This window comes from Loxodonta africana, chromosome 3 (assembly GCF_030014295.1).
Source record: "Loxodonta africana isolate mLoxAfr1 chromosome 3, mLoxAfr1.hap2, whole genome shotgun sequence".
Taxonomy (NCBI): Eukaryota; Metazoa; Chordata; class Mammalia; order Proboscidea; family Elephantidae; genus Loxodonta; species Loxodonta africana.
Window position 1 is genome coordinate 58854065 of NC_087344.1, and position 8501 is coordinate 58862565.

The following is an 8501-nucleotide window of genomic DNA, read 5'->3' on the forward strand; positions in this document are numbered from 1 at the left end:
TTAAGGGCAGTGCAGTGGTTTGATTTATGCTTTTAAAAGATTACTTCAACTGCTGTGTGAAGATCAACTATCTATGAATTCATCTAAATACTTCTTGAAGTCACTAGTATTTTTAGCCAGTCCCCCCTCTGTGCAAAGCAGGACTTCCCTTTATTGGTCGTAACTTTACTGCTTTCAGGTTTCGAGGGGAGCCCCCTTCTGCTTTGTATCTGAGGTTGAGAGGCCCCGTGTGAGATCTCCACTCAAGAGTTTTACAGAGGGTGTCTCCCAAGCTGGACCTTACCTGCGCTGTGACGTTTTCTTACATGTAGGGTGAAAATAATGAGAGTGGCCACATTCAAGAGGCTGTGGAGATGCAATGAGATGCAGTGTGGCAGCAGGGAGTGATCGACACAGGCTAGGTGACTTGAACACGAGAGTACTGACAACAGTGAAGATGACCATGAGAAGGATTCTGCTGTGTGATCTTGGGCGAATCACTGAACCTCTCTGGCTTCAGTTTGCACATCTGTAAAATAAGGGTGTTGGATTAGGTGATCTATGGGGACCCAGCCAACTCTGATGTCCTAAAAAAAAAAAAAAAACCCAGTGCCGTCGAGTCAATTCTGACTCATAGCGACCCTGTAGGACAGAGTAGAACTGCCCCATAGAGTTTCCAAGGAACGCCTGGCGGATTCGAACTGCCAACCTTTTGGTTAGCAGCCGTAGCACTTAACCACTACGCCACCAGGGTTTCCCTCTGATGTTCTAGAATTCTCTAATTTAAGCCCTCTCTTCCTCCTTTCAGAGCCCTGGTGGCACAGTGGTTAAGTGCTCGGCAGCTAACCAAAAAGTCGGTGATTCAAACCCACCAACTGCCTCTCAGGAGAAAGATGTGGCAGTCTTCTTCCATAGAGATGACAGCCTTGGAAACTCATGCGACAGTTCTACTCTGTCCTGTAGGGTCACTGTGAGTTGGAATCAACTCAACAGCCACGGGTTTGGTTTGATTTTGGTCCCCCCTTTCAGTCTGGTTCACTATCTTCTCTGCAATGTTGTTTCTCACTGATGTGTGATGAGAAAAGGAGCCCTGGTGGTGCAACGGCTAAGCACTCAGCTGCTAACCAAAAGGCTGGTGGCTTGAACCCACCCAGAGGCTCCGCGGGAAGGAAGACTTGGAGATCTGCTTCCATAAAGGTTAAAAAAAACCCTAAAGGTTAGAGCCCAGAAAAGCCTATGGAGCCGTTCTGCTCTGTCACATGCGGTTGCTATGAGTTGGGATTGACTTGATGGCACCTAACAACAACCTGTGATGAGAGGGAGGGTAGCATGGTTGAGAGCAAACCTGCCTGGAGTCAGAAGGCCTGAGATCCAGCTATGGCATTTTAAGGTAGAATCCATATCGCCATGCATTTATCTTACACAGATTTAAATAACAAGTAGAGGGAGGGAGAAGAGAGCAAGAGATAAGAAGGAATCCTCTATGGAGATACTGTGAGCACTTTGCCCCCAAAACCAAAAAAAAAGAATAACCAATTGTCATAGAATTGATTCCAACTCATAGCAATCCCGTATGACAGGGTAGAACTGCACCATAGGGTTGCCAAGGAGGAGCTAGTAGGTTCAAACTGCTGACCTTTTGGTTAGCAGCTGAACTCTTAACCACTGCACCACCAGGTGTCCTGATTGCCCCCTAAAAAAGAAAAAAAACCAATTACCATCAAGTTGATTCTGACTCATAGCGACCTTATAGGACAGAGTAGAACTGCCTGATAGAGTTTCCAAGGAGCGTCTGGCGGATTCAAACTGCTGACCTTTTGGTTGGCAGCCGTAGCACTTTACCACTACGCCACCAGGGTTTCCAATGTTCCCCTAGTTGGTCCCCTTTCCCACACTCCTCCCGCAGAGTGAGGGCTCTGGCCACGCTGAATGTGAATTTAGTGTTCAAAAGTCTTTAATACTGTGTGGCCCTAGATACAAGCCAGCCGTTTCATTTGGTGGTCAGCAGAAGCCACAGCAATCTGGAACAACCGTATAGAAAAAGTCTGCTGCACTCACTATCCACTAACAGATGAACTCACTTCCTATTTCACCGAGAAGACAGAAGGAAACTTCCCCAGACTTCCACCTTCACCTATGATTACCTGTCATCATCTGTGCCCTTTCTCTGCCTCTCCTCCGTGGATGCCCTGCGTGAGCTTCCAAGGCCACATCCTTCACTGGGGCACCACATTCCATCCTCCCTTGCCCACTCCATGGCATCACCCAGCCATCCCGTCTCTCCTGGAACATCCTCTTTCTCTACTGGCTTCTTCTCATCAGCACACACACACAAAAACCAAACCAGTTGCCATCCAGTCAATTCCAACTCATGGCAACACTCTGTGTGTCAGAGCTCCACAGGGTTTTCAATGGCTGTGACCTTTCGAAAATAGATCACCAGGCCCTTCTTCCAAGGTGCCTCTGGGTAGATTCTTCTAACCTTTTGGTTACTAACCAAGCATTTAACAATTTGTTCCATTCAAGGACTCCTATTAATGCATAAGCATGTGGTGACTTCCCCCAATTTAGACACACACACACGCGCGCGCGCGCACGCGCTGGCTGCAGCCACTTTTCTTTGCTTCCCTTTACAGCCCAACTTCTCAGAGTTTTCTAGAAGAGCTGTCTTAATTCCTCTTTTCCCTTTCTTCTACTCACTCTAGTTGGACTTTTGCCCATGCCACTCCACTGAAACTGCTCTTGTCAAAGTCATCGATGACCTCACGCTGGGAAACCCAATGGTCAATTCTCAGTCCTCATCTTCCTTGGCCTCTTGTCAGCATCTGACAAGGTGATCACGTCTCTTCCTGGACTCCACTCTATTGGTTCTCCTTCCACCTCCCAGGATCCCTTTTCAGTGTTCTTTGCTGGTTTTTCCTTGTCTTCCCAGCTTTCCCATGCTGGAGCACCCTGGAAGTCAGCACTTGGTCCCCTGCTCTTCTGTCTATGCTCACTTCCCGGGTGTTCTCATCTGGTCTCCAGGCTTTAAATACATTCTATGTAATGATCAGAAACCCTGGTGGCATAGTGGTTAAAAGTTTGGCTGCTAACCAAAAGGTCAGCAGTTCGAATCCACCAGGCTTTCCTTGGAAACCCTATGGGGCAGTTCTACTCAGTCCTAACGGTCACTATGAGTTGGAATCAACTCAATGGCAATGGGTTTGATTTTTTTGGTTTACGTACTGATGATTTCTTGACTGCTGCCTCCATGGCAACTTCAATTTTTTTCTCCATTTATCAAAATGTTTTTTATGGGTCCAGTTGTGAGAATTTTTGTTTTTGTCACATTCAAGTGTGATCTTGTTGTTTTACATAGGTTTTTTTAATTGGATAATTCAATGCCCATGGAAGCAGCAGTGCAGAAATCAAACAATGTATTGTATTGGGCAAATTTATGGCAAAAGATATCTTTAAAGTTTTTTAAAAAGCAAATATGTCACTTTGATGACTAAGGTGCACCTGACCCAAGGCACAGTCTCTTCGATTGCCTTATAAGCATGCCAAAATTTGGATAGTAAAAAAGGATGATGAAAGAACTGATGCATTCAAACTCTGGTGCTGGTGAAGAATATTGAATATACTGTGGACTGCCAAAAGAACAAACAAATCAGTCTTAGAAGAAATACAACCAGAATGTTCCTTAGAAGCAAGGATGGCAAGATTTTGGCTCACTTACTTTGGACACGTCATCAGGAAAGACCAATCGCTAGAAAAGGATATCATATTTGGTAAAGTAGAGGGCCGGCAAAGGTGAGGGAAACCCTCAGTGAAATGGATTGACACACCAGCCGCCAGCAATGAACTCAAACACACCGATGATTATGAAGATGCTAACGTTTTGTTCTGTTACACACAAGGTCATCTGTTACACACAAGGTCATCATGAGGTGGAGCCAACTGCGTGGCAGCTAACAATATCCTGCTGACAGCCAGCTTTGTCGGGCCAGCCCAGACCTCACCTCTCAACTCCAGACTCACACATTCAGCTACGTCCTAAACATCTCTGCTCAGACATCCAATAGGAAACCAAAACTTCATGTATCTACAACTGAACTCTTAATTTTTTACCCCCAAACCTGATGCTCCCTAAGTCTTCCCATCTCAGCGAATGGCAACTCCATCCTTCCCGTTGCTCAGGCCACAGCCTGGGTCATCCTTGACTTCCCTCTCCTATTCCCTCATCACAAATCCCACCAGCTCTACCTTCTACTCTCCGTGCCTGAGGCACCATCATCTCTTACTTGGATTCGTGTAAAAAATGGGGCTCCCAAGGGGCTCCCTACTTCCGCCCCTGCTCCTTCCTCCACGTTCTATTCTTCACGTAGTAGCCAAAGAGCTCTTCTAAAAATATGAGTTAGATCATGTCGTTTCTCTATTCAAACCCTGCAATGATTCCCGTCTTGCTGGGAGAAAATCTTAAAATGTTTCCCTGGCCTACAAGGCCCTACATGAGCTGTGCGCTGCCTCTTCATCACCTCATCTCCTACTGCTCTTTCTTCTCTCCCTTTAGCCACATTGGCTGTTCAAATAGCCAAGCACGAGGACACCTGAGGGCCTTTGCACTTGCTGTTTTTTCTGCCTGGAGTAGACTGCTCTTCCCCACTTATCCATCCACAGGACTCACTTTTGCTCCTCCTTAAAGAGGTTTTTTCCCCTGGCCTGCCTATATAAGATAACACCCCATCCTCCCTCACACCTGCCCATCTCTAGCCCCCTCTCCTGCTTTACTTGTCTTCCTAGTGCCCATCACCACCAGACATAGCATGTATTTGCTTATTCATGTGTTTATCATATGTCTCTCCTACCAGCTCCATGAGGCAGAGACTTTGTTTTATTCTCTGCTGTATCACCCAGAACAGCACCTGGCTCTTAGTAGGTGCTCAGAAAATGACTAAATGAATGAAAATGTTTGAATAACTGAGAGGCTATGTGTTGGTATCCACTGTGACGTCTTCCTAATGGATTTTTAAGCATTTGCTCATTCAACAGATATTTTATGGGGTATTTTTTATTTTAATTTTGGTGAAAATATGCACAGCGGAGCACACACCCATTCATCAATTTCTACATGTACAATTCAATAACACTGGTTATATTCTTCACGTTGTGTCACCATTCTCACTATCTCTACCTGTATTGTTTCACCGTCATTGACTTAAACTCAGTGTTCCCTACAATTCTCGTCTATGCTTTAGAGTTACTATTGACAATTTGATGTCATATAGGTAATTCTTTAAGACAGTGCAGTTCTCATGGCAGACATTCGTTACTAGTTTAGCTAAGCAGTTGTTCAGTTTAAAGATGACTTCAGGGGATAACTTCGGTTTATGGTTTAAAGATTTTTCTCAGAGTGAAAGCGAAGGTTCCTTCATTCTCAGTAGATCCAACAAGTCTGGATTCTGTAAGAATTTTAAATTTTGTTTCACATTTTCCCCCTTTTAATCGGGATTCAGCTACTGATTCCTTGATCAAAATGTTCAGTAATGATAGCTGGGCACCATCCGGTTCTTCTGGTCTCTTGACTAAGGAGGCAGTAGTTCATGGAGGCAGTTAGACCTGCAGTCCAGTTTCTTCTCTGATTCCTGGGTCTCCTTCTTCGTCTGCTGCTCCATGCAAACCAAGACCGATGGTTTTATGTTGTATGGCCACTTGCAAACTTTTAAGTTTATGGGGTATTTTTTTTTTTTTTTCAAAATTATGGTTTTATTTAACACAAATAAAACAGATAAATGAGCTGTCTACTCTGTTTGCTGTGCAGTCTGGCATTGGGTTTGGTGACTTTGGTGGCCAGTGGGGCTGCCGTTTCCCTGATAGCTTTGTGGCTCTTGGGGGAAACTTTGTGAGCAATCTCAGCACAGTAAGACTTGATGCACTTCAGCAGCATGTGACACTAAGGACCAGGAACTTTAGGACGCCACCAGGCAGCATGTGCTTCATTTTCTTGTTGCTTCTATAACCAATGCTGAACATCAAAATTTGGCCCTTGAATCTTCTCTGCACCCTGTTATCAATGCCTCTGGGCTTAATTTTAACATATCAGTCTGACTGGTGCCAGATGAACTTCTTGGTCCTCTTTTTGATGATCCTGGGCTCCACGAGGGATCTGAAGCCCTCCGTGATGCCGGCTAGGTGAAGGCTGCCACCTCCATAGGCAACACCAAGGAAGAGAATGGGGTATTTTGTTTACGGGCCAACTTTAAAACCTAACTCCACACTAAGATGAATTCCACTGTATTCTCCGTGCCACTCCTCTCCCTGGGCTCCATCTATGAGGTGGAACAAACATATGCTTGACATACACTAGTTGAGCATCTACACTTGCCTAACTACTTATTCTTTTTAAAAAAAGGAATAAGGCATTAATTCAAAAAAACACAAAATAATAAATGTTGGAAAGGCTGTGGAGAGATTAGAACACTTCTACACTGCTGGTGGGAATGTAAAATGGTACAACCACTTCGGAAATCGATTTGGCGCTTCCTTAAAAAGCTAGAAATAGAACTACCATACGATCCAGCAATCCCACTCCTTGGAATATATCCTAGAGAAATAAGAGCCTTTACACGAACAGATATATGCACACCCGTGTTCATTGCAGCACTGTTTACAATAGCAAAAAGATGGAAGCAACCAAGGTGCCCATCAACAGATGAATGGATAAATAAATTATGGTATATTCACACAATGGAATACTACGCATTAATAAAGAACAGTGAGGACTCTGTGAAACATTGCATAACGTGGAGGAAACTGGAAGGCATTATGCTGAGTAAAATTAGTCAGTTGCAAAAGGATAAATATTGTATAAGACCACTATTAAAAGAACTTGAGAAATAGTTTAAACTGAGAAGAAAACATTCTTTTGTGATTATGAGAAAGGGGAGGGAGGGAGGGTGGGAGGGGGCATTCACTAATTACATAGTAGATAAGAACTACTTTAGGTGAAGGGAAAGACAGCACACAATATAGGGGAGGTCAGCACAACTGGACTAAACCAAAAGCAAAGAAGTTTCCTGAATAAACTGAATGCTTCAAAGGCCAGTGTAGCAGGGGCAGGGGTCTGGGGGCCATGGTTTCAGGGGACATCTAAGTCAATTGGCATAATAAAATCTGTTAAGAAAACATTCTGCATCCCACTTTGAAGAGTGGCATGTGGGGTCTTAAACGCTAGCAAGCAGCCATCTGAGATGCATCAATTGGTCTCAACTCATCTGGATCAAAGGAGAATGAAGAATACCAAGGACGCAAGGCGATTATGAGCCCAAGAGACAGAAAGGGCCACATGAATCAGAGACTACATCATCCTGAGACCAGAAGAACTAGATGGTGCCTGGCTACAACCAATGATTGCCCTGACAGGGAACACAACAGAGAACCCCTGAGGGAGCAGAAGAGCAGTGGGATGCAGACCCCAAATTCTCGTAAAAAGACCAGACTTAATGGTCTGACTGAGACTAGAAGGACCCCGGTGGTCATGGCCCCCAGACCTTCTGTTGGCCCAGGACAGGAACATTCCTGAAGCCAACTCTTCAGACATGGATTGGACTGGACAATGGGTTGGAGAGGGATGCTGGTGAGGCGTGAGCTTCTTGGATCACATGGACGCTTGAGACTATGTTGGCATCTCCTGCCTGGAGAGCAGATGAGAGGGTGGAGGGGGTTAGAAGCTGGCGAAATAGACATGAAAAGAGAGAGTGGAGGGAGAGAGCAGGTTGACTCATTAGAAGAAGTAATTGGGAGTGTGTATATGAGTTTTTGTGTGAGAGACTGACTTGATTTGTAAACTTTCACTTAAAGCACAATAAAAATCATTAAAAAAAAAAGGAATAAGACATTGCCTCGAAAAAGATCATTGCTGATGGGAGAGGCATAGATGAAGATAAATAATTTTAAAACATAATGGCGCACTTTAGACCTTAAACCCAAAATATCTTCTTAAAATCAAACAATAGTTTTGTTTAACTTGCAAAGAATGTCTGCCTTGAGCATTCTGCTCTGTAAGACCTATCTATATGGAATAAAATTGACAGTAGCAACTGGAAACATTAGATAGGAAACTTGGGGGGGGGGCAGTGAGTTTATGTTAATGAGGGAGGAACAATTTGGAAAAGGGGGGTGATAATGGTTGCCCAAGTTGAGGAATGTAATCAATGTCACTGAACTGTATCCGTAGAAATCGTTGAATTGATGTATGTTCTGCCGTGTATCTTGTCAGCAATAACAACAACAAAAAATAATTGTCCTAAGGGTAAAAATATTGACAAAACCCAGCTTTGGTGAGGATGTGGGTAAATGGGGTATCTCGCGTGTTTGTCATACACAGTGCGTCACAATGTGGTGGCTTGCGTGCTGCTGTGACGCTGGAAGCTATGCTATCAAGGTTTCAGATACCAGCAGGGCTATCCATGGTGGACAGGTTTTAGCAGAGCTTCCCGGCAAAGACAAAATAGGAGGAAAGGCCTGGTGATCTCCTTCCAAAA

The 8501-nt window shown here is 44.4% G+C and overlaps 1 pseudogene; it reads right to left on the reverse strand.

The window, feature by feature from the left end:
- Positions 1–592: 592 nt before the first annotated feature.
- Positions 593–6201, reverse strand: LOC135230538 (large ribosomal subunit protein eL32-like; annotated as a pseudogene).
- Positions 6202–8501: the final 2300 nt, after the last annotated feature.